We start from the raw sequence: 26,578 nt of genomic DNA, 5'->3' as shown, positions 1-26,578 counted from the left end.
GTAAAATACATTTAAGATTCAGCCATGCAGAAAATTTTTTCTTTTCCTTTCTTTTTTTTGAGACAGAGTCTCAGCCTCGGCTCACTGCAACCTCTGCCTCCTGGGTGGAAGCGATTCTCCTTCCTCAGTCTCCTGAGTAGCTGGGTTGCTGCCACAACCGGCTAATTTTGTATTTTTAGTAGACACGGGGTTTCACCATGTTGGCCAGGCTGGTCTCAAATCCTGACCTCAGGTGATCTGCCCGCTTTGGCCTCCTAAAGAGCTAGCATTAGAGGCATGAGCCACCATGCCTGGCCTTGTTTCTTTTTATATTGTATGTATGTATCACATTTTGTGTATAAATTTACCATTTAAAGGGCATGCATATGATTATGAGAAAGCTGCTATAAATATCTATATAGAGATTTTTGCATGAAGTTTCCAATTCTTTTTAGTCAATAAACAGAAGTGAGATTGCGGAGTCATATTGTACATATATGTTTGACTTTATATGAAACCTCTAAACTGTCTTTCAAAGAGACTGTACCATTTTCAATTCCCACCAACAATGTATGAGGGTTTCAGTTATTCTGTATCTTTGTCGGGACTTGGTAGTGCCATTTTCCTCCAACCGCCATCCTTCTAATAGATGTGGGTGGTAGCACATAGTTTTAATTTGCAGTTTATTTATTAACCGTCTCTTCATGTATTTATAAGCTATTCATATACGCTGTTTGGTAAAGTGCCTCTTCAGATCTTTCAGCAATTTGTTTTATTGGGTTGTTTGTTTTATTTCTGCTGTGTTCAGAGAATTTGTTTTATAATCTAGATAGAAGATCTTTGTCAGAAATGTGATTTTCAAATATTTACCTCCAGTCTTTTTACTCTTGGATCAGTGTATTTAGCAGGGAATATTTTAATTTTGATAGAATTCAATTTATTTATATTTTCTTTTACAGATTGTGTTTTTGGTGATGTCTCTAAAATCTCATCAAGCACAGGGTCATGCAGATTTTCTCCTACATTTTCTTCTGGAAGTTTTATAGTTTTGAGGTCAGTGATGTATTCTGTGCTAATTTTTGCACAGAATAGATTGAGGAATAGATTGCCTACATATATCCAGTTATTTTAACACCATTTGTTGAAAAGACTAACGTTTCCCATTAAATTGTTTTTATATATTTGTTACACATCAATTGACTATGTGCAAGGGCTTATTTCTGGGCTCTATTCTGTTTCACCTATCTATATATCTATGTTTCATCAGTATCACACTGTCTTGATTAATGTAGTTTTATAGTAAGTCCTAAAATCAGGTAGTGTGATTTCTCCAGTTTTGTTCTTATTTTTCAGAATTGTTTGGCTATTCTAGTTCCTTTAGAATCAATTTGTTGGTATCTACAAAAGGTCTGCTGGAATGTTCAGTTGCTTTATGTTAATCTGTGGATTAAATTGGAAAGAATTAACATGTTAGTAGTAGTCACTCTTCTAGCACATGAACACAGTATATCTCCCTATTTATATAGATTTGACATTTCTTTCATCAGTGTTTTGTAATTTTTAGCATATAGACTTTGATATTGTGCTTTTAGATTTATATCAAAATATTTCATTTCAGGTGCTATTGTTAAGGGTATTTTGAAAATTTTTGAATTAATTGCACGCATATAGAAAACAGAGAGTGGTTCAATTCCTGGATATCCTTGTTAACTTTCTGTCTCGTTGATCTGTCTAATGTTGACAGTGGGGTGTTGAAGTCTCCCATTATTATTGTATGGGAGTCTAAGTCTCTTTGTAAGTCTCTAAGGACTTGCTTTATGAATACGGGTGCTCCTGTATTGGGTGCATATATATTTAGGATAGTTAGCTCTTCCTGTTGAATTGATCCCTTTACCATTATGTAATGTCCTTCTTTGTCTCTTTTGATCATTGATGGTTTAAAGTCTGTTTTATCAGAGACTAGTATTGCAACCCCTGCTTTCTTTTGTTCTCCATTTGCTTGGTAGATCTTCCTCCATCCCTTTATTTTGAGCCTATGTATGTCTCTGCATGTGAGATGGGTCTCCTGAATACAGCACACTGATGGGTCTTGACTCTTTATCCAGTTTGCCAGTCTATGTCTTTTAATTGGAGCATTTAGTCCATTTACATTTAGGGTTAATATTGTTATGTGTGAACTTGATCCTACCATTATGATATTAACTGGTTATTTCGCTCATTAGTTGATGCAGTTTCTTCCTAGCCTCGATGGTCTTTACATTTTGGCATGTTTTTGCAATGGCTGGTACCGGTTGTTCCTTTCCATGTTTAGTGCTTCCTTCAGGGTCTCTTGTAAGGCAAACTGGATCCAGCAGCACATCAAAAAGCTTATCCACCATGATCAAGTGGGCTTCATCCCTGGGATGCAAGGCTGGTTCAACATACGCAAATCAATAAACGTAATCCAGCATATAAACAGAACCAAAGACAAGAACCACATGATTATCTCAATAGATGCAGAAAAGGCCTTTGACAAAATTCAACAGCCCTTCATGCTAAAAACGCTCAATAAATTCAGTATTGATGGAATGTATCTCAAAATAATGAGAGCTATTTATGACAAACCCACAGCCAATATCATACTGAATGGGCAAAAACTGGAAAAATTCCCTTTGAAAACTGGCACAAGACAGGGATGCCCTCTCTCATCACTCTTATTCAACATAGTGTTGGAAGTTCTGGCTAGGGCAATCAGATCTGGCAAGGGCTAGATCCTTGAGGAATCGCCATACTGTTTTCCATAATGGTTAAACTAGTTTACAATCCCACCAACAGTGTAAAAGTGTTCCTATTTCTCCACATCCTCTCCAGCACCTGTTGTTTCCTGACTTTTTAAAGATTGCCATTCTAACTGGTGTGAGATGGTATCTCATTGTGGTTTTGATTTGCATTTCTCTGATGGCCAGTGATGATGAGCATTTTTTCATGTGTCTGTTGGCTGTAGGAATGTCTTCTTTTGAGAACTGTCTGTTCATATCCTTTGCCCACTTTTTGATGGGGTCGTTTGTTTTTTTCTTGTAAATTTGTTTGAGTTCTTTGTAGGTTCTGGATATTAGCCCTTTGTCAGATGAGTAGATTGCAAAATTTTTCTCCCATTCTGTAGGTTGCCTGTTCATTCTGATGGTAGTTTCTTTTGCTGTGCAGAAGCTCTTTAGTTTAATTAGATCCCATTTGTCAATTTTGGCTTTTGTTGTCATTGCTTTTGGTGTTTTAGACATGAAGTTCTTGCCCATGCCTATGTCCTGAATGGTATTACCTAGGTTTTCTTCTAGGGTTTTTATGGTTTTAGGTCTAACATTTAAGTCTCTAATCCATCTTGAATTAATTTCCGTATAAGGAGTAAGGAAAGGATCCAGTTTCAGCTTTCTACTTATGGCTAGCCAATTATCCCAGCACCATTTATTAAATAGGGAATCCTTTCCCCATTTCTTGTTTTTCTGAGGTTTGTCAAAGATCAGATGGCTGTAGATGTGTGGTATTATTTCTGAGGACTCTGTTCTGTTCCATTGGTCTATATCTCTGTTTTGGTACCAGTACCATGCAACTAGTTCAACCATTATGGAAAATAGGATGGTGATTCCTCAAGGATCTAGAACTAGAAGTACCATATGACCCAGCCATCCCATTACTGGGTATATACCCAAAGGATTATAAATCATGCTGCTATAAAGACACATGCACACGTATGTTTATTGCGGCACTATTCACAATAGCAAAGACTTGGAATCAACCCAAATGTCCATCAGTGACAGACTGGATTAAGAAAATGTGGCACATATACACCATGGAATACTATGCAGCCATAAAAAAAAGATGAGTCTGTGTCCTTTGTAGGGACATGGATGCAGCTGGAAACCATCATTCTCAGCAAACTATCGCAAGAACAGAAAACCAAACACCGCATGTTCTCACTCATAGGTGGGAACTGAACAATGAGATCACTTGGATTCGGGAAGGGGAACATCATACACTGGGGCCTATCATGGGGAGGGGGGAGGGGGGGAGGGGGGAGGGATTGCATTGGGAGTTATACCTGATATAAATGAGGAGTTGATGGGTGCTGACGAGTTGATGGGTGCAGCACACCAACATGGCACAAGTATACATATGTAACAAACCTGCACATTATGAACATGTACGCTAGAACTTAAAGTATAATAATAATTAAAAAAATCACATATGCATATTGAAATTTATCAAAAGTTTTTTCTCTGTGTATTAAAGTGATCATATGGTTTTCCCTATTCAATCTCTTAATATGGAGAGTTATATTGTTTGATTTTTCAATATTGAACTAGGCTTGCATCACTGGAAAGAAGAACCCACTTGATTGTGGTATATTATTATTTTTATATATTGTTGGATTTAATTTTCTGGTATTTTGTTGATAATTTTTGAGTCTATGTTCATATGAGATGTTGGTTGCTCTATAGTTTTCTTTTCCTGCAAAGTCTTTCTGTGGTTTTGAAATTGTGGTAATACTAGCCTCATAGAATGCCTTGTGAGTTGTTACTTTCTATTTTCTGAAAGACATTATGCAGAATAGAATCCTTGTTTTTCATCTTAAATGTATAGTAGAATTCTTCTGGGTCTTCATTTTTTTGAAAGATTTTAAGCTACGATCTCAATTCAATAGTTATAGATTATCTGTTTCTTCTTGAGTCAGTTCTGATAGTTTGTGTCTCAAGAATTTGGTCCATGAAATCTATTTTTTGAATTTAAAATATGCAGTTATTTCTAGTATTTGATTTTATTTTACAGTTTGTGGGATATGTGGTGATATCATCCCTTTTATTCCTGATATTTGTAATTTGCATGTTATCTCTCTCTTTTTTCTTTGTCAGACTGGTTAGAATTTATCAATTTTGTTGATTTTTCAAAGCACTGGTTTTTGTTTTCATTGATTTTTTCCTATTTTTGTTTCTAATTTTATTGCTTTATGCTCTTTATTATTTACTTCATTCTGCTTAATTGTATTCACTATGCTTTTCTTTTTCTCGTTCCTTAACATGGAAACTTCGATTATTGATTTGAGACCTTTACACTTTTCTAATATAGTATTTCATACTATACATTTTTCTGTATTTCTTTAGCTGCCTCCTGCAGATTTTGCTATGTTGTATTTTCATTTTCAATCAATTCAAAATATTTCCTAATTTCCCTTGAAATTTTAGCTTTGACCCATTGGTTGCTTAGAAGTGTATTGTTTAAATTCCAAATATTTGATAATTTTCTAGATATGTTCTTGTTATCAGTTACTTCTTTAATTCCATTATAATCCAAGGACACATTTTGAATAAATGTTCAATGTGGAATTTAAAATAAATTTAAATATATAAATAAAATTATATTTATTAAATTTTATTTTTATTAAATATAAAATAAATTTATATTTATTTAAAATTAAATTTAAAATATAAATATGTACACACACACATTTGTATCTATCAATAGTGCTATTGCTGGAATGATGTTGAAGATGCTCCAGGTTCCATTACTAGACAACATTTTTAAATCTCATTCAAACTTTTGGCTTCAACTATCCAATTTGATAATTTCAAAATCAGTGTCTACAGCATAAATATCTACTTTTACGTCTAAAATTTTGTTTTGTACAAACATTTTGTGCACATTTCCTTTCTTGGAGGATATTAAGTATCTTCAAAATCAATAGGTCCCAAATTTTAACACACACCTACTGTTCCTACCTTGGTCAGTATTATTTTCATAATATACCCAGTTGCCCAACCCAGAAACCTGGGGTTTATCCCTGGTTCCTCCCTTACATATCTCCTATCCTAATAGGTCATCAAGTCCTGCTATTTTTCTCTTTATCTTCCTAAAAAGTCCTTCTTATTTCTTATCCAAACTTCTTCAGTAGTATTCCAATTTTTCCTTTCTCTCCAAATTTGAATATAGTCCAGTTTAGTTTCCATAACCATATTGAACTATCCTTTTGGAAATATAAATTTAATAATTGCCATTGCCCACCTCTCCTTAAATTTCACTATGACTTTTCATTGCCTTAGCTATATTAAAACAAACAAATGAACCAACACCTTAGCCTGGACTAGCAGGTTATTCATAAACCAGCTCTTCCTCCTATATCTCAGTTTTATTGCCATTCTTCCATTTTTCTTGTATGTCACACTTTGGCCACACTGAACTACTTACAAAACATCTTCTACCCTCATCTGAAATAGTTTTGTCTCTTACGTATTATATTTGCTCCATAAACTTGTATTTAATGACAATATATTGTCATTGTTTGCTATTTTGTATATCTCCCCTATTAAAGTATTAGCTCTTTCAGGATAGAGAATATAATTTTATCATCTACACATACTTGCCTGTACCCAGCAAAGTGTCTGATACATAATAAATACTAAATAAATCTTGCTCTGAATGAATGACTAAATGAATGACTTAATGAATAAAATAATAAGCACTTGAGCCAGGACTGGAAACAACATATTCTGCTTCAAAATGACACATTGACTCTGTTTTTAGTAGAATATTAATTAGTTATTGCCTTATTATATACCGTGTCAGCAAATGGAAAGTCTTACTTATAAAAAGGCAAAGTAATGTTTGCACTTTGCCTTTTTTTTTTTTTTTTAATCTTTTTGACTGTAGAAACAATTGCTCCGATGTCTTAAATAAATACTACCAAAAGATACTCAGGTCTAGTCTTTTGAAGCAATATAACTGATAGCTAAATGTGTTGCTTTGCACTTTCTCGCTGAGGAGGCTGGCTACCACTTTTATACCAACTCATAGTCTCAGGTTATCTTGCTATGTTGTACTCTCATCAGTTTACCTCTTTGCTAACTGGAAGAGCTTAGTGTTGTCTGCAACTATAAACCACCTCCAGTTAGTTTATGAAAGATTCAATAAAAATTATCCCATTCCAGGTTAAAAATCAACAGTTCTTAGCAAACTGATGCTTATCCTTTGTTTTGTAAACCTCAACTAGTTTCCAGTCTGCAAAACAGTGGCCTTAACCTTTGGGGTAAAGTTTTGCCAAAAGTATTTAGAATATTTACACTGAATCTAATGTTTCTTCCTTATATATTAATAATCACATTTTTTCCCCAAACATATTTATGGTATTAGTCAAACCTAAAATCTCCTTATAGACATTGAGTTGACATAGTATGATGAAGCTGCAGAATTTAACACATAGATGTTATAGGTTACTCAGGAAGTACAATGAAGTGTGGTTCTTGGGTACCTCATTAAGGAATTTAGATAATGATTGTGTGATATAAATGTCTTGAAATACTGTCTGTGTCAGTTGGCAAAAATGAATTGAGGTGTTTTCTAAGGCATAAGGATAATCCACTGAACATAAAGGTTAGCACACAGTAAGATTTTAATAGATGCCAGTGTTTTTGTAAATTATTCCTTTTTATTTCAACTTACTCTTCAGAAAGCTGTAAAGATGAATGGATTAATTTCTATAAAATTCTCACAAGTTCTAGAAATCATTAAAAATGAGATATTGTTGCTATTTTACTTCTTATTAAATGGTATACTTATTTTGGTTCCTGGACTGTATTCTACTGTATTCTAGATTATGAATATTGAGGAATTATTTTGTCTCAGAAAGACTGTTTGGGAAGCTTTATTTGGGACCTTCCTATTTATGTCTACCCCAACTCAACATTTTCAGCACAAATTTTTAGAAAGATTAGTGTTAAACATTAACTTTTATGATTTCATTGTGTTATTGAGAAAAGTACTGTGTGTATAATGCCCTCTTTCCTGAACAAGGATAAATGGAATGATACATTTTCATTCATTGAATATGGCACATTTCCTCTTAGGGATTGAGTTAATTTCCTCTCAAAATGTCCCTCTTCACCATCTTGTGGTCTTCCCCTAATTTCAGATGCTCATTCACACAATAAGGCAATATTCTGCATGGAGTAATAAAAATGAAATATAACAAAGATAAAAAATCAGATCTGGCATTTAGGAGACAGTTTTAATATGCCACAAGTTCTCACATCCTTAGACCGCTTCAGAGTTAATAGACTTGGTGTCTATTAACAATAAGGACTATTCTATGTCCTGTGGAACCATGGAATAGAAATAACTGATAAGAAAACAAATTAGTTAAAATATAGTTAAGACATCTCCTTTGTAGTAATTGATTAAAATTTGGTTCACGAAGTATTATTTGTGACTGATGCAAAACACGGAGTCAAACCAATTAAGGTGCTTAAAGAACCCAGAGAACTTTACTGCAAAAATCATGTTTACCATTGTTTTCAACTTGAAATAATTGTTTTATGTTCACCTGCATTTTCCACTTCACTCACCTCATTCCTCAGAAACATCTCTCATTATTAACCTTGCTTTGCTCGCTCGCTCTCTTGTCCTGCTTCCCCATCTGCTCTCCTCACCTCACCTCCAACCCCAGCAGAACTTTTTAGCAGCACCTTTATTTAACTATTAATTTAGCACCTTCTCTAAAGATTGTCCGTTGCCAAGAAAATCATCCTCTCCATAGCTCTACTTCCCTTTAAAAAAAAAAAAAATCTACTTTCATAAATATTCTCCAGTAATAGTCAGGTGGTAATCCTGGTTTTGACTCTTCAAACTATATTGCCCTACCACTACCTTCCTTTGTTAAGCATGCAATGCATATGCACTAGGCTGTATTAAAAGAAATGCAGTACACTCTGAAAGGAAATCACCCCACTGGACTCCATAGTTGTCAGGGAATGCCTGAAGTGCTTCATTCAGTTCTGGGCACCATATTTTAAAAGAGACGTTGCCAAAAAAGAAGATAATCAATGGGAAGTATCCAGGATATTCAGCAATGTTAAAAAGATATCAGAAGATAGTTAGAGGGAAGTAGGGCTTGTTAGTATGGAAATAGGGATATTTAAGAGAGGTCATGTGTCCTGCTTTTTAAAATCTGAAGGGATTAAATCTATTCTGTATTTCCTCCAAGAACCAAACAAGGTCAGTGGCTAAGATTATGTGGAGACCATTGTAAGTCAATATAAGGAAGCGAACCCTGTTGACTTCACTTCTACAACATATTCTGATCTTTCCTTTTCCCTTCACATAAACTGTAGTCCAAGACACAATCATTACTTATGTCAACTGCATTGATAACCTTCGATCTGGTTTTCCTATTTCCATTCTTTTTACTTCTCCAATCCATCCTTCAAGGAGAATCCAGAGAGATGATATGATGATGATGATGATGACGATGATGATGATGATGATGATTATCATTTAAGTTCTGGGATACATGTGCAGAATGTGCAGGTATGTTACATAGCTATACATATGCCATGGTGGTTTTCTGCACCCATCACCCTGTCATCCACATTAGGTATTTCTCCTAATGCTATCCCTCCCCTTGCCCCCATGCCCTGACAGGCCCCAATGTGTGATGTTCCCCTCCCTGTGCCCATATGTTCTCATTGTTCAAATCCCATTTATGAGCGAGAACATGCGATATTTGGTTTACTGTTTCTGGGTTAATTTGCTGAGAATGATGGTTTCAAGCTTCATCCATGTCCCTGCAAAGGACGTGAAATCATTCATTTTATGACTGCACAGTATTCCATGGTGTATATGAGCCACATTTTCTTTAGCCAGTCTATCACTGATGGGCATTTGGACTGGTTCCAAATTTTTACTATTGTGAATAGTGCTGCAATAAACATACATGAGCACCTGTCTTTATAGTAGAATGATTTATAATCCTTTGGGTATATACCCAGTAATGGAATTGCTGTGTCAAATGTTATTTCTGGGTTCTAGATCCTTCAGGAATCACCACAGTGTCTTCCACAACAATTTAACTAATTTACACTCCCACCAGCAGTATAAAAGCATTCCTATTTCTCCACAGCCTCTTCAGCATCTGTTGTTTCCTGACTTTTAAAGGATCGCCATTCTAACTGGCATGAGATGGTATCTCATTCTGGTTTTGATTTGCATTTCTCTAATGACCGGTGATGATGTGCTTTTTTCCATATGTTTGTTGGCCACATAAATGTCTTTTTTTGAGAAGTGTCTGTTCATATCATTCACCCACTTTTTGATGGGGTCATTTGTTTTTTTTTTCTTGTAAATTTGTTTAAGTTCTTTGTAGATTCTAGATATTAGCCCTTGTCAGGTGGATACATTGCAAAAATTTTCTCCCATTCTGTAGGTTGCCTGTTCACTCTGATGATAGTTTCTTTTGCTGTGCAGAAAGCACTTTAGTTTAATTAGATCCCATTTGTCACTTTTAGCTTTTGTTACCATTGCTTTTGCTGTTTTAGTCATGAAGTCTTTGCCCATGCCTATGTCCTGAATGGTATTGCCTAGGTTTTCTTCTAAGGTTTTTATGGTTTTAGGTCTTATGTTTAAGTCTTTAATCCATCTTAAGTTAATTTTTGTATAAGGTATAAGAAAGGCGTCCAGTTTCAGTTTTCTGCATATGGCTACCCAGTTTTCCCAACACCATTTATTAAAAAGGGAATCATTTCCCCATGTATTATTTTTGTCAGGTTTGTCAAAGATCAGATGGTTGTAGATGTGTGGCATTATTTCTGAGGACTCTGTTCTGTTCCATTCATCTATATATCTGTTTTGGTACCAGTACCATGCTGTTTTGGTTACTGTAGCCTTGTAGTATAGTTCGAAGTCAGGTAGCATGATGCCTCCAGCTTTGTTCTTCTTCCTTAGTATTGTCTTGGCTACACAAGCTCTTTTTTGGTTCCATGTGAAATTTAAAGTAGTTTTTTCTAATTCTGTGAAGAAAGTCCATGGTGGTTTGCTGGGGATAGCATTGAATCTATAAATTACTTTTGGCAGTATGGCCATTTTAACAATATTGATTCTTCCTATCCATGAGCTGGAATGTTTTTCCATTTGTTTGTGTCCGTTCTTATTTCCTTGAGCAGTGCTTTGTAGTTCTCCTTGAAGAGGTCCTTCACATCCCTTGTAAATTGTATTCCTAGGTATTTCATTCCCGTGTTGGCAATTGTGAATGGGAGTGCACTCATGATTTCGCTCTCTGTTTGTCTATTATTGGTGTATAAGAATGCTTGTGATTTTTGCACATTGATTTTGATTTGAAACCAATGAGAATAAAGAAACAATGTACCAGAATCTCTGGGACACAGCTAAAGCAGCATTTAGATGGAAGTTTATAGCACTTAAAGCCTCCTCCTTAGGCCTTACCTAGCTACTTTTGCTAAAGGAATTCTTCCTTCTTACTGTTATAGCTCTTTGTTTTATTTTTTCCCCCATAGCCCTTGTCATTCTCTAAAAACATTCATTCTTCTTGTGTGCTTTCTAATTGCAATGTTAGATTCATAAAAGCAGAACTTTGTTTAACTACTATATCTACAATGGTGAGGACAATGTTGGGCCCGTGATAAGAGTCAGCAAAAATGTGTTAGACTTGGATGACTCTATAGCACATTACATTCTAAGATTTTATTATTGTAGGTCTCATCATTCTTAAACTCATCATGTAAACTCAGAATTACAGTGTGGCTTACTTTTTACACGAATGCTTATTTGCATTTAAATATTGTATCAACAGCATATTTTATCTACAACATGATAGCATAGTGGTTTAAAGTATGGTCCTGAAGTCCCTCAGATTGTGTGGATTTCTATCCACGCTCTGTTGCGTGACATTGTGCTAGTTATACAGACTCTTTACACTTAGTATTTTAAAATATTTTTATATACAAATTATGGATAATAACATTGCCCCTGCCCTATAGTATGTTTGGCTGAGAAAATCAGAAGAAATATGTACACTACTTAATACAGTGCCTGGCATATGCTGAATCCTCAAATGTTAGCTATTAGTAATAGTAGTAGTATTTAATGTTTTTACACAATGTGCAACTGTTAAGCCAGTACTTTTACATGAAAATAAGTCAATAGCAAGGTGAACTGAACATGACCAAGAATTTAAATGTATCTTCAACGTTGTTTAGTCCAGAAAAATAAATGTATACCATTTTCATGCTATTTTCTCCTAACCTTATGTGTTCATATTGACAAGTGATAAGCTTTCTGATAACTTCAGAGGGAGAGAGGAGAAAATAAGAGGGATTCAATAAAAGTGCATTTTCATCTTTGAATCCTTGTATAACTCGGAATTTTCTTATCCTAAAATATCCTAATGCAAAAATTAGAATTCAGAGTGATGGCAAACGACTGTATCCATATTGTATATATATTCTAAGTTGTTTCACTTGTATGTATTGTTCTTGGGATAGAAAAGGAAAAAAATTACATTGATATTCAATATCAAGTGAAATACATATTTTTTAAAATACCAGTAATGATGTAATCAACATTACTTGGCAGAAGAAACAAACTTTACATGCTCTTATCTGCTTTCATAAGGATATATAAAGTCAATACAATAGACACATAATTATGCATATCTACTGAACATTAAAATTCACCTTAAGTATTAATTCTTCATTCATATGAATAATTAAAATTTGCTTTATTTAAGTTTTTAAAAGTATTTTTGAGAACCAGCTTATTTCTAAGGACTGAATACCCTTGATATATGCTTTTGATCCTGATTCAATGAAATTGTTTTTCTATTTTTCTTTGTTCAGCATATAAAACAGGCAAGCCCATAGTTTGTACTTCATGACTATCCTTAACTCTTGTTGAAGTATAGCAAAATTATAGTCCTGTCAAAACATATTAGTAGCTGTGGACAATCTTTGGCTACCTCTAGTTTTCATGCATATTTATAATCTTAATAATTATCTATGCAATGCTTTGTTGAAAGTTTCATTGGTCTGATTTCTATTTAGAAAAGCTTTCTTCTTTTAAGAATACATGATTACCCAAATAGTCTACCCTAAATGTTGTATTTCTTTGGCATAGTAAGTCTGATTTCCTTAGCATGGCAAATCTTCTCTGACTTGTGAGAAAAGTAAATTGAAAAATGAACCAAATTATTTCAATGAGAACTCAAGCAAATGTTCTTGTAGGAATTTCAACAAGTGCCTTATCAGTTAAAGAAAAATGATTTGAAGGCTGAGTGTCTAGCTAAGTGCCTGATTTCTCTGTGCATATTTATCATTAATTAATCTATAAATGTAATTACCCGTATTTATGGTACATATAGTGGTTATTGTTACAGAAGTCAGGTGTTTCATCAAATATACTCATTTAGCACAAAACAAATATAGTGTCGGCCTCTTTCATTGAACTCTCAGCAACTAAAGCTAAAGTCAAGTATGCATGTTCCAAAATGTAATGAAATCCCCATCAAAACAGAATGTTACAGTGCCAGCTGTCTCCTGTTTGGTTTTCTAAAGCTTTATTTGTTGATTAAGTGACTTGCATCTCTCCAAGGCCACCACTCACTTTTCTAAGGCCTTGACCACAGACAATTCAATAGGTTGGCTGTTAAATTTTCAGCAGTCACTGACTATTTGAATATTTTCTACTAAAAGTCAAATTTTCTGATAGAAACCACAGTAATTCAGTGGATAGATACTTAACCCTCCAGAACTCAACCTAAGGGAAACAGTTCTTATGCTTGAGGAGTTGTAACAACATCTGAGAATTGTTGCCGGGAGAGCAGAATATGCCTGTACATGGGTTATTTAAGCTTTGAATAAGTAAGAGTTTTTTTGTTTTTTTTTTTTTTAATTTATTTATTATTATTAAACTTCAAGTTGTAGGGTACATGTGCACAACGTGCAGGTTTGCTACATATGTATACTTGTGCCATGTTGGTGTGCTGCACCCATCAACTCGTCATTTACATCAGGTATAACTCCCAATGCAATCCCTCCCCCCTCCCCCCTCCCCATGATAGGCCCCGGTGTGTGATGTTCCCCTTCCCGAGTCCAAGTGATCTCATTGTTCAGTTCCCACCTACGAGTGAGAACATGCGGTGTTTGGTTTTCTGTTCTTGTGATAGTTTGCTAAGAATGATGGTTTCCAGCTGCATCCATGTCCCTACAAAGGACACAAACTCATCCTTTTTTATGGCTGCATAGTATTCCATGGTGTATATGTGCCACATTTTCTTAATCCAATCTGTCACTGATGGACATTTGGGTTGATTCCAGGTCTTTGCTATTGTGAATAGTGCTGCAATAAACATACGTGTGCATGTGTCCTTATAGCAGCATAATTTATAATCCTTTGGGTATATACCCAGTAATGGGATGGCTGGGTCATATGGTACATCTAGTTCTAGATCCTTGAGGAATCGCCATACTGTTTTCCATAATGGTTGAACTAGTTTACACTCCCACCAACAGTGTAAAAGTGTTCCTATTTCTCCACATCCTCTCCAGCACCTGTTGTTTCCTGACTTTTGAATGATCGCCATTCTAACTGGTGTGAGATGGTATCTCATTGTGGTTTTGATTTGCATTTCTCTGATGGCCAGTGATGATGAGCATTTTTTCATGTGTCTGTTGGCTGTATGAATGTCTTCTTTTGAGAAATGTCTGTTCATATCCTTTGCCCACTTTTGGATGGGGTTGTTTGTTTTTTTCTTGTAAATTTGTTTGAGTTCTTTGTAGGTTCTGGATATTAGCCCTTTGTCAGATGAGTAGATTGCAAAAATTTTCTCCCATTCTGTAGGTTGCCTGCTCACTCTGATGGTAGTTTCTTTTGCTGTGCAGAAGCTCTTTAGTTTGATGAGATCCCATTTGTCAATTTTGGCTTTTGCTGCCGTTGCTTTTGGTGTTTTAGACATGAAGTCTTTGCCCATGCCTATGTCCTGAATGGTACTACCTAGGTTTTCCTCTAGGATTTTTATGGTATTAGGTCTAACATTTAAGTCTCTAATCCATCTTGAATTAATTTTCGTATAAGGAGTAAGGAAAGGATCCAGTTTCAGCTTTCTACTTATGGCTAGCCAGTTTTCCCAGCACCATTTATTAAATAGGGAATCCTTTCCCCATTTCTTGTTTCTCTCAGGTTTGTCAAAGATCAGATGGCTGTAGATGTGTGGTATTATTTCTGAGGACTCTGTTCTGTTCCATTGGTCTATATCTCTGTTTTGGTACCAGTACCATGCTGTTTTGGTTACTGTAGCCTTGTAGTATAGTTTGAAGTCAGGTAGCGTGATGCCTCCAGCTTTGTTCTTTTGACTTAGGATTGTCTTGGAGATGCGGGCTCTTTTTTGGTTCCATATGAACTTTAAAGCAGTTTTTTCCAATTCTGTGAAGAAGCTCATTGGTAGCTTGATGGGGATGGCATTGAATCTATAAATTACCTTGGGCAGTATGGCCATTTTCACGATATTGATTCTTCCTATCCATGAGCATGGTATGTTCTTCCATTTGTTTGTGTCCTCTTTGATTTCACTGAGCAGTGGTTTGTAGTTCTCCTTGAAGAGGTCCTTTACATCCCTTGTAAGTTGGATTCCTAGGTATTTTATTCTCTTTGAAGCAATTGTGAATGGAAGTTCATTCCTGATTTGGCTCTCTGTTTGACTGTCACTGGTGTATAAGAATGCTTGTGATTTTTGCACATTAATTTTGTATCCTGAGACTTTGCTGAAGTTGCTGATCAGCTTAAGGAGATTTTGGGCTGAGACAATGGGGTTTTCTAAATATACAATCATGTCGTCTGCAAACAGGGACAATTTGACTTCTTCTTTTCCTAACTGAATCCCCTTGATTTCTTTCTCTTGCCTGATTGCCCTAGCCAGAACTTCCAACACTATGTTGAATAGGAGTGGTGAGAGAGGGCATCCCTGTCTTGTGCCAGTTTTCAAAGGGAATTTTTCCAGTTTTTGCCCATTCAGTATGATATTGGCTGTGGGTTTGTCATAAATAGCTCTTATGATTTTGAGGTACCTTCCATCAATACCGAATTTATTGAGCGTTTTTAGCATGAAGGGCTGTTGAATTTTGTCAAAAGCCTTTTCTGCATCTATTGAGATAATGATGTGGTTCTTGTCTTTGGTTCTGTTTATATGCTGGATTATGTTTATTGATTTGCGAATGTTGAACCAGCCTTGCATCCCAGGGATGAAGCCCACTTGATCATGGTGGATAAGCTTTTTGATGTGCTGCTGAATCCGGTTTGCCAGTATTTTATTGAGGATTTTTGCATCGATGTTCATCAGGGATATTGGTCTAAAATTCTCTTTTTTTGTTGTGTCTCTGCCAGGCTTTGGTATCAGGATGATGTTGGCCTCATAAAATGAGTTAGGGAGGATTCCCTCTTTTTCTATTGATTGGAATAATTTCAGAAGGAATGGTACCAGCTCCTCCTTGTACCTCTGGTAGAATTCAGCTGTGAATCCGTCTGGTCCTGGACTTTTTTTGGTTGGTAGGCTATTAATTATTGCCTCAATTTCAGAGCCTACTATTGGTCTATTCAGGGATTCAACTTCTTCCTGGTTTAGTCTTGGAAGAGTGTAAGTGTCCAGGAAATTATCCATTTCTTCTAGATTTTCTAGTTTATTTGCGTAGAGGTGTTTATAGTATTCTCTGATGGTAGTTTGTATTTCTGTGGGGTCGGTGGTGATATCCCCTTTATCATTTTTAATTGTGTCGATTTGATTCTTCTCTCTTTTCTTCTTTATTAGTCTTGCTAGTGGTCTGTCAATTTTGTTGATCTTTCCAAAAAACCAACTCCTGGATTCATTCATTTTTTGGAGGGTTTTTTGTGTCTCTATCTCCTTCAGTTCTGCTCTGATCTTAGTTATTTCTTGCCTTCTGCTAGCTTTCGAATGTGTTTGCTCTTGCTTCTCTAGTTCTTTTAATTGCGATGTTAGAGTGTCAATTTTAGATCTTTCCTGCTTTCTCTTGTGGGCATTTAGTGCTATAAATTTCCCTCTACACACTGCTTTAAATGTGTCCCAGAGATTCTGGTATGTTGTATCTTTGTTCTCATTGGTTTCAAAGAACATCTTTATTTCTGCCTTCATTTCGTTATGTACCCAGTAGTCATTCAGGAGCAGGTTGTTCAGTTTCCATGTAGTTGAGCGGTTTTGATTGAGTTTCTTAGTCCTGAGTTCTAATTTGATTGCACTGTGGTCTGAGAGACAGTTTGTTATAATTTCTGTTCTTGTACATTTGCTGAGGAGTGCTTTACTTCCAATTACGTGGTCAATTTTGGAGTAAGTACGATGTGGTGCTGAGAAGAATGTATATTCTGTTGATTTGGGGTGGAGAGTTCTATAGATGTCTATTAGGTCTGCTTGCTGCAGAGATGAGTTCAATTCCTGGATATCCTTGTTAACTTTCTGTCTCGTTGATCTGTCTAATGTTGACAGTGGAGTGTTGAAGTCTCCCATGATTATTGTATGGGAGTCTAAGTCTCTTTGTAAGTCTCTAAGGACTTGCTTTATGAATCTGGGTGCTCCTGTATTGGGTGCATATATATTTAGGATAGTTAGCTCTTCCTGTTGAATTGATCCCTTTACCATTATGTAATGTCCTTCTTTGTCTCTTTTGATCTTTGATGGTTTAAAGTCTGTTTTATCAGAGACTAGTATTGCAACCCCCGCTTTTTTGTGTTCTCCATTTGCTTGGTAAATCTTCCTCCATCCCTTTATTTTGAGCCTATGTATGTCTCTGCGTGTGAGATGGGTCTCCTGAATACAGCAGACTGATGGGTCTTGACTCTTTATCCAGTTTGCCAGTCTGTGTCTTTTAATTGGAGCATTTAGTCCATTTACATTTAAGGTTAATATTGTTATGTGTGAACTTGATCCTGCCATTATGATATTAACTGGTTATTTTGCTTGTTAGTTGATGCAGTTTCTTCCTAGCCTTGATGGTCTTTACATTTTGGCATGTTTTTGCAATGGCTGGTACCGGTTGTTCCTTTCCATGTTTAGTGCTTCCTTCAGGGTCTCTTGTAAGGCAGGCCTAGTGGTGACAAAATCTCTAAGCATTTGCTTATCTGTAAAGGATTTTATTTCTCCTTCACTTATGAAACTTAGTTTGGCTGGATATAAAATTCTGGGTTTAAAATTCTTTTCTTTAAGAATGTTGAATATTGGCCCCCACTCTCTTCTGGCTTGAAGAGTTTCTGCCGAGAGATCTGCTGTTAGTCTGATGGGCTTCCCTTTGTGGGTAACCCGACCTTTCTCTCTGGCTGCCCTTAAGATTTTTTCCTTCATTTCAACTTTGGTGAATCTGGCAATTATGTGTCTTGGAGTTGCTCTTCTCGAGGAGTATCTTTGTGGCGTTCTCTGTATTTCCTGGATTTGAATGTTGGCCTGCCCTACTAGGTTGGGGAAGTTCTCCTGGATGATATCCTGAAGAGTGTTTTCCAACTTGGTTCCATTTTCCCCGTCACTTTCAGGCACCCCAATCAGATGTAGATTTGGTCTTTTTACATAATCCCATACTTCTTGCAGGCTTTGTTCATTTCTTTTTCTTCTTTTGTCTTTTGGTTTCTCTTCTCCCTTCATTTCATTCATTTGATCCTCCATCGCTGACATTCTTTCTTCCAGTTGATCGAGATGGTTACTGAAGCTTGTGCATTTGTCACGTATTTCTCGTGCCATGGTTTTCGTCTCTTTCATTTCGTTTGTGAGCTTCTCTGCATTAATTACTCTAGCCATCAATTCTTCCACTTTTTTTTCAAGATTTTTAGTTTCTTTGCGCTGGGTACGTAATTCCTCCTTTAGCTCTGAGAAATTTGATGGACTGAAACCTTCTTCTCTCATCTCGCCGAAGTCATTCTCCGTCCAGCTTTGATCCGTTGCTGGCGATGAGCTGCGCTCCTTTGCTGGGGGAGATGCGCTCTTATTTTTTGAATTTCCAGCTTTTCTGCCCTGCTTTTTCCCCATCTTTGTGGTTTTATCTGCCTCTGGTCTTTGATGATGGTGATGTACTGATGGGGTTTTGGTGTAGGTGTCCTTCCTGTTTGATAGCTTTCCTTCTAACAGTCAGGATCCTCAGCTGTAGGTTGTAGCTGTAGGAGATTGCTTGAGGTCCACTCCAGACCCTGTTTGCCTGGGTATCAGCAGCAGAGGCTGCAGAAGATAGAATATTTCTGAACAGTGAGTGTACCTGTCTGATTCTTGCTTTGGAATCTTCCTCTCAGGGGTGTACTCCACCCTGTGAGGTGTGGGGTGTCAGACTGCCCCTAGTGGGGGATGTCTCCCAGTTAGGCTACTCAGGGGTCAGGGACCCACTTGAGCAGGGAGTCTGTCCCTTCTCAGATCTCAACCTCCGTGTTGGGAGATCCACTGCTCTCTTCAAAGCTGTCAGACAGAGTCGTTTGCGTCTCCAGAGCTGCTGCGTTTGTTATTATTTACTGGGCCCTGTCCCCAGAGGTGGAGTCTACAGAGACAGGCAGGTTTCCTTGAGCTGCTGTGAGCTCCACCCAGTTCGAGCTTCCCAGCAGCTTTGTTTACCTACTTAAGCCTCAGCAATGGCGGGCGCCCCTCCCCCAGCCTCGCTGTTGCCTTGCCGGTAGATCACAGACTGCTGTGCTAGCAATGAGGGAGGCTCCGTGGGTGTGGGACACTCCCGGCCAGGTGTGGGATATGATCTCCTGGTGTGCCTGTCTGCTTAAAGCGCAGTATTGGGGTGGGAGTTACCCGATTTTCCAGGTGTTGTGTGTCTCAGTTCCCCTGGCTAGGAAAAGGGATTCCCTTCCCCCTTGCACTTTCCAGGTGAGGCAATGCCTCGCCCTGCTTCAGCTCTCGCTGGTCGGGCTGCAGCAGCTGACCAGCACCGATCCTCTGGCACTCCCCAGTGAGATGAACCCAGTACCTCAGTTGAAAATGCAGAAATCGCCGGTCTTCTGTGTCGCTCGCGCTGGGAGTTGGAGACTGGAGCTGTTCCTATTCGGCCATCTTGCTCCGCCCTGAATAAGTAAGAGTTTTATGCTGAAGATACCCATGAACCATGATTTACATACAAAACAATACTACTAACCTATCCCACTCGTACCCTGCCAGGGAATTATTTTATAGTAGGAGATGTTACATTTATGCTGATTCAAACACATCTGGAAGTTTCTTATATATTTGAGGCTTTCTGGTGGTGACATCTAGTACTTGACAGATGGGCAGCTCTGGATCACATAGTTGCTAGAACAGTGTCCCCTCCCTTCTTCCTGGCTGCATGGGCATTGCTTCATTAGCTGTCATCTCCTTTCAGGGTACCTTTATTTTGAACAATGGCAAGCATTTGGGACATGATTAACTGTGGTTGTAGGATTAAGGATAAAGAATTGAGGTGTTCCATGAGTTGGTAAGGAGGGCCCATTGGAGTATACATATCCTGGTCTCTCATACTAATAACGATGTATGCAACAAGACACTGGCATTTCTTCTAAGCCTAGTATCTTAGTGACATCAGTTTAATTTCTGCTCCAGCTAGGTAACAGAACATGTGGGAATGGAAGAAAATGGAGGAAACCCGGAGAGAGAAATAAAAGGATATAAGCTATGGTGCATGTAAAACCTTGAGAAGAGAATATAGTCTTAGTCTTTTATCGTGATTTAAAATAATAACGTTTACTATTTACCAAGAATGCAAATTACCATGGCTGAAATTTTGTGGGAAATAAATTTGTATGCAGAACAATGCAAAGATATTCAAGCACCAACATAAATAGTCAAATTCATGGGGACAGGCAGGTAAAATGGGGAGTCGGTAGAGGTAGCATGATGACAATATCACCAGGATGAATACTATTAAAAGTGTTTGATTTTGTTTACCATATTGATTTTTAAAATTGTCATTTCTACTATGGCAGAAAAATCCACCCTTGAATGACATTTCACAACTTATGGAACTGATTTAGTATCCAAATTTAACCCCTGTACCTTCTAGTTCCAATACCTTCTTTCCCTTTGGGGAATGGTTTGTAGTGGTATGGGTATGTTCATTCGCCCATAATCCCTTGCCACACTCTCAATTGCAGGTAAGACATGCACTGCAACTTAGAACTATGAAGCAATCTAACTGGTCCCAGTTACATGCTTTAAATCAGGTAAATATACACAGATGTGATCAGATAACACTGACATGTTGAATATTTGGGACATCTGAGTCATTAATGGAGATTCCCTATTCCACTAATGCATTATAAAAAAATAAGACTTATTGTCTAAATAAAAGTAGGCTATCCAAATAGAGATTATAATCATCTATTGAAAATTTCATGATCAGTATACTATTAAGTGGCATGTGTTCACTGCAAAGCTGACAAATGCACCCTTTCAATACGTGCTCGAGATCTTCATGTTTGGCTTTGTGCAGTGTTTTTTTTCTTTTTTTTCTTGTTAACTTCTGTTCATCACTTTCAGTATAGAACTTAACAGTTTATCCTCTGTTTATTCAGGTAGAATGTGGAGGTCATTCCAACTCCATATTCTTCTGTACGACTTTTCACACTTACACTGCTATCCAGTTTCTCCAACAGCTTGACTTGCTCTGCAATAAACATAAATGCTTCTTCTTTTTCTTACCACTATTATCATAGGGATATCTGCAGATATTTTTGACATTTTCAACATCTTGATACCACAGAGCAGAGAATAAGCAAAAAAAAAAAAAAAAAAAAAAAAAAAAAAAAAGAATAATGCACGTAGGTCTTGGTCCCATGGGAACCTTGTGTGGAACCTGCCATAAGCACGTCCAGCCTACACACATGCCATTCTACACACATGCCATTTATTACCCTTTGTGGGCATGCTTGCATGGAAGAATATGGGTGTATGCTGAAAGGATATATCAGCTGAAAAGGACTGGGAAGGTCTTTTGTCCCTTGGGACACTGAGTAAACTGTGTGGTGTGCACCTGTGTTTTTGACTGTGAATGATTATATGAAGTTAGATGTGGAATTTTCATTTGTGGTGTCACATCCACACTCAAAGTTTTGGATGTTGGAGCATTTTGGACTTCAAATTTTTGGATTAGGAATAATCAACTTGTATATAATATTTGACCAACTTTGACCAATATATATGTATTAGCATGTCTCTTTTAGACTTCATGTATATTTTAGCACATTTTAGCAGAGTCAAGAACATACTGTACATAGAGTGCTATATCCTAGTTTTTGATTACCCTTTACTTTTAAACAAGTCCTTATATCATTAAAAGTCTCAAAACATAATTTTATGCTTATATACTATTGCAATTATATTTGTCCACTATGATTTATTTAATAGTCATAGGATTTTTTCTAACACTTCATTGTTTTAAATAACACTATCCTAAATATCTTCCTTCTTTTCTTTATTTGCTCATTCATCAGATTTCTATTAAATGGTTTTTCTGTGTCAGGTACTGTGTACCAGCCACTATGCTAGGCCTTGAAGTTATCAAAGTGAGTAAGCGGAGAAGATAGGCTATAAAAACAAATAATTATGATAAAGTATAATAAATGCTAATATAAAATATTAATATAAATATGTGTTTATATTTCTGATCACTAACTAAGGTTATATTATAGAAAGAGAATTATTGGGCCAATGTGGGTAAGAATTTTGAAGGCTATAGGTATGTGGTACCAAACTGCTTTCCAGAATTATTCCATCAATTTATGAACACATAGGCAATGTGTTAATGTATTTCTCACCACTATCAGCATATTATTAATATTCTATAAATGCTTGCTAATTTGGTAAGTAGAAATGATATTTTATAATTGACCTATATCACATTTCCTTTGTTACTGGCAAAGCTAAACTTTTTCATATACTAAGCTTTTTCTATGTCTTTCTTTTGTGAACCGTTAGTCCACTTTCTTTGCATATTATCTCATTGAAGCATTAGTGTTTTTGTTATCATTATGTATGTTTTCTTTACTAATTTATTAACCTTTTTGTGATGTAGTTTTAGTCAATATTCACTCTCATTGTGCGTGCACTTCAATTTATATTTTTGACATCCATTAAATTTTAAAATTTTAAATGGTTAATTTAATATTTAATTTTATGATTTTTCCCATATATAATTATATATTTATATTTGTAAATATATATTTGTAAATGTATATAATTATATATACATTTACAAACATTAAGTTGAAGGACATATTTTAAATGCTTTTCTTTCATGTATATTTTTTTCAGTTGTAAAAACATGGCTACTCATTTAGGCCTCTGTAAGACATAGAAGGCTTATTTATAAGTTAGCAAGATAAAGAGGGCTTAATGATAAAAATTCGTACTAGAATAGATCAACATAGACATCAGGATTTCAGGAAGCTCTAGCAATCTTTTCACGATCTTCCCCTGGTAGAATCTTATTTATCTCTAGGTATTAGTTCCCCCTTATAACTTTGACTAGTCATAGTCCCTCATGGCTTACTTAGATTTAATTCAGTCTTTTTCTCTTTACATACACTTTTAATATCAGATCCTATTGCTCACTGGCCATGGGCCTATATTTCTCTATTTAGATTTCAAAGAGTATGGTCATGTTAATCTTTATATACAAGGCCTTAGTGCAGATTCTTGGTCAACATATGGATTTGCTGTCCATTAGTTGGAATCCTCTCTTTGGGTGACTGGCTGGAGCAAGGAGGAAAGAAGTGGTGGTGTCAATGAGTCAAGCTGAACAACAGTTGTCATTGGCTGGCCAGTATCTCTCAGAATGAAATATGGATATTGGAGTCCTATGACTGACCTTGCTGTGAAAAAGCTGTTGCAGGTAAGAATGTAATTAGGCATTCGGGAGCTTATAGTACTAACCTTAGCTCTGCTGCCAACTAGCTCTGGATCCTTACACTAATGTCTTAACCTCCCTTAAAGCATAGTTGGCTCAGGTGACGAGTGTGATAGTTTTGTAGTCTTTAAGGTCCATTCCAATACCAAAATGTCTACAATTCTTATATGTAATATTTGATGATTTAACCAAGAGGTAAGGTAGTTCTCTCTGCTCTGTAAACCTTCTGGTTTTGATGAGTAATCAGAGAGTATTGTTCTCACTTAGCTGTGAACTAAATGAAGTAATGTATTTCAGAACACTTAAGACGTGATGTATTTTAAAGAGCTAACATCCAAGAGAAACATGTGCAGAGTTGACAGTCCTTGGTTGATTACAAGGCAGTTGAGTTAATAATGTTGTATGAGCAACCTATTTTTATTTTAGTTATTTCTTTTGAACTCAATACTAAAATTGTCTAACTTGCAAACACCATCTTAAATTAAAAAATTAATAATGTCAACAGAAAACCTTTTAAGGGCCAGGTTGTCATTTGAGGTTATTAATGCTAGCTTTACATAAAAACAACTGCCTAATTTCACTAACTTAGCAAAATTACTGTTCATTTACGGGTAATACCACAGTTTATATATTTAATGGATGGCCTTTTGCATGACGGTTGAGGAATCCTGGCTTTTTTCATGTCGTGACACTGCTGTCTCCTAGGCCTCCTTCAAATTCCCACATAGGCTTCTTTGCTTTTAATTGGCAATAGGCAAACAGCAAGTGAAGGGGGACTCTTGGCCAGTCCTGGAAGAAGATATGAAATACTTCCACGGCTATTCTTTGACAGAGCACAGGAATATGGCCCTGTCCAAATTACAAGGGAGGCTGGAATATGTAATCTTCCAGTGTAGCAAGAGGAGGATGCAGGGTTGCCAACATCTACACAGTCTTTGACATAATTGGCAAAATGTGAAATATATACTAAAATGAAAAATCAAGGAACCAAATAAAATGAAATTTCTATTTTATCTGACTGAATCAATAATAGTTAAATTGTCAAAACAAATTTTCATATAGAAATACAACAATTAAGATAGTTTTGGGTAAGTCTTATTAATCACAAAAAGTCAATAAAGTTTATATCAAATAATTACACTTAGCAGCAGATTTTGGTGTTATTTTTCCCAAAGTAAATTATTTTTTCATTTATTCTTTACAACTGAATTTTCAGTTTCAGGCAAATTAAGGTAACAAATGGCTCAGTAGAACACTAAGAATTTTTACATAATATTACTTTTGTACACAGATATCAGTCACATTTTCAAAGATTCTTTTCTTCGTTTCACATAAGAAACCTAACAATAAACTATTTCTTTTATCTTCTAGCTTCATTGAAAGGACCACATTAAATGAATCATGACATTCCTCAAGTCTGATTTTCCCCCTTTCTTCTCCTTATACTCATCTTCCATTTACTCTCCTGTATAAACTATTCTTCCTTGTTTCTATTTTCCTCTTCTGCCTTTATGAATATTTTGAAGATTTTCAGTAAACTCAGTAACATCTTTTCCTTCAGATCTATTTCTGTTCCCAGTACTGTTGTGACGTTACTATCAGTTATACTTACCCAATAATTCAGAGTATATTGAAAACTAGAACTTTCATTAGTGTTAATTAGACAACCTATACACATTCTTTCATGCACAGAAAATATTGTTGCTTGAACACAGGAGTATGTTCTAAACAGATTCAGTTGTGTCATGTTCTGCCGTGTTAACCAACAACAACAACAACAAAAATGACTAAAATTCTACTAATTTGAAATGATTTTGATTTTTTACAGTGTTTTATTTTCTGACTGACAGACCAATATATGTATTAAATTCCTTTGTATTCCGAGATAGAACTGTTTGGGTTCTGAAGACAACATTCTTTTACTTCAAATGCTTGACATAGTGCTTTCCTTGAGCTGGATAGCCTAGAAATAGTAGCTTGTATCTCTTTTTTCTTCAGATACAACCATCACCTTGTTTCAAAAGTAAAATACAAAGCTGCTTTTCCGTCAGCATGGTTAGAAATTAATTTACCGATAGATTGTCTTGCTTAAGTTCTCCTCATTCTGTCACAAGAAATCATCAACTATTTTAAAGAATGTTACTATTAAAATATTTTAAAAATAATAATGGTTGTTATGGATACTGCTAAGTGCTCTACATTGTGGAATAGTGTATTATTGTGAGACTATCAACCTTTAACCCTATTAAGACTCTATTTGGAAAAAATATTATAAAATTTGCATTTCAATATGAGTTGTAAAATTCTGGATAATATAATCAAGTAGTTTATAATGGAGTAATTTTGAATTGAACTTTTTTTTTTATTTTTATTATTTTTTGAGATGGAGTCTCGCTCTGTTGCTCAGGCTGGAGTGCAGTGGCAAGATCTCGGTTCACTGCCAGCCTCTGCTTCCTGAGTTCAAGTGATTCGCCTGCCTCAGCCTCTCCAGTAGCTGGGACTACAGGCACATACCACCACACCTGGCTAATTTTTTCGTATTTTTAGTACAGACGGGGTTTCGCCATGTTGGCCAGGTTGTTCTTGAACTCTTGATCTCAGGTGATCCACCTGCCTTGTCCTCCCAAAGTGCTGGGATTGCAGGCATGAGACATCATGCCCAGCCTTGAATTGAACTTTTGGTGAAAGAAAATATCGGTATAAAATTTACAAAGTTTTGTTATACCAATAAATAAATCCACTGGCTCATTCTCTCTTCAATTTAAAATCAGTAATGTAATGATTTTTACAAAGGACTCACACTAAATGAACACCTAGTAAGAAGCATTGTTTATCATGCCTATAAGATCACAGGCAATAATATACACATCGCCACCATATTGTTATATATAGTATGTATAAATAAGTATGGACAGCCATATGATGAAATG

At 36.1% G+C, this 26,578-nt stretch overlaps 1 long non-coding RNA gene across 5 annotated transcripts in view; it reads right to left on the bottom strand.

Annotated features, from left to right (window-relative positions):
- The window catches only part of LOC103236063 (uncharacterized), a 237,813-nt gene that overhangs the window by 10,529 nt on the left and 200,706 nt on the right, over positions 1-26,578 (bottom strand). For 4 of the 5 annotated variants that reach the window (XR_012093400.1, XR_012093403.1, XR_012093399.1 and 1 more), the window contains one exon: positions 19,737-19,830. The exons of the other annotated variant lie outside the window; for it this stretch is intronic. This is a non-coding gene — a long non-coding RNA (uncharacterized lncRNA). The remainder of the gene's footprint in view (positions 1-19,736; positions 19,831-26,578) is intronic. 5 annotated transcript variants of the gene reach the window in all.

The sequence above is a fragment of the Chlorocebus sabaeus genome, chromosome 7 (genome assembly GCF_047675955.1).
Source record: "Chlorocebus sabaeus isolate Y175 chromosome 7, mChlSab1.0.hap1, whole genome shotgun sequence".
Classification (NCBI taxonomy): domain Eukaryota; kingdom Metazoa; phylum Chordata; class Mammalia; order Primates; family Cercopithecidae; genus Chlorocebus; species Chlorocebus sabaeus.
This window is presented reverse-complemented; position numbering and strand designations above follow the sequence as displayed.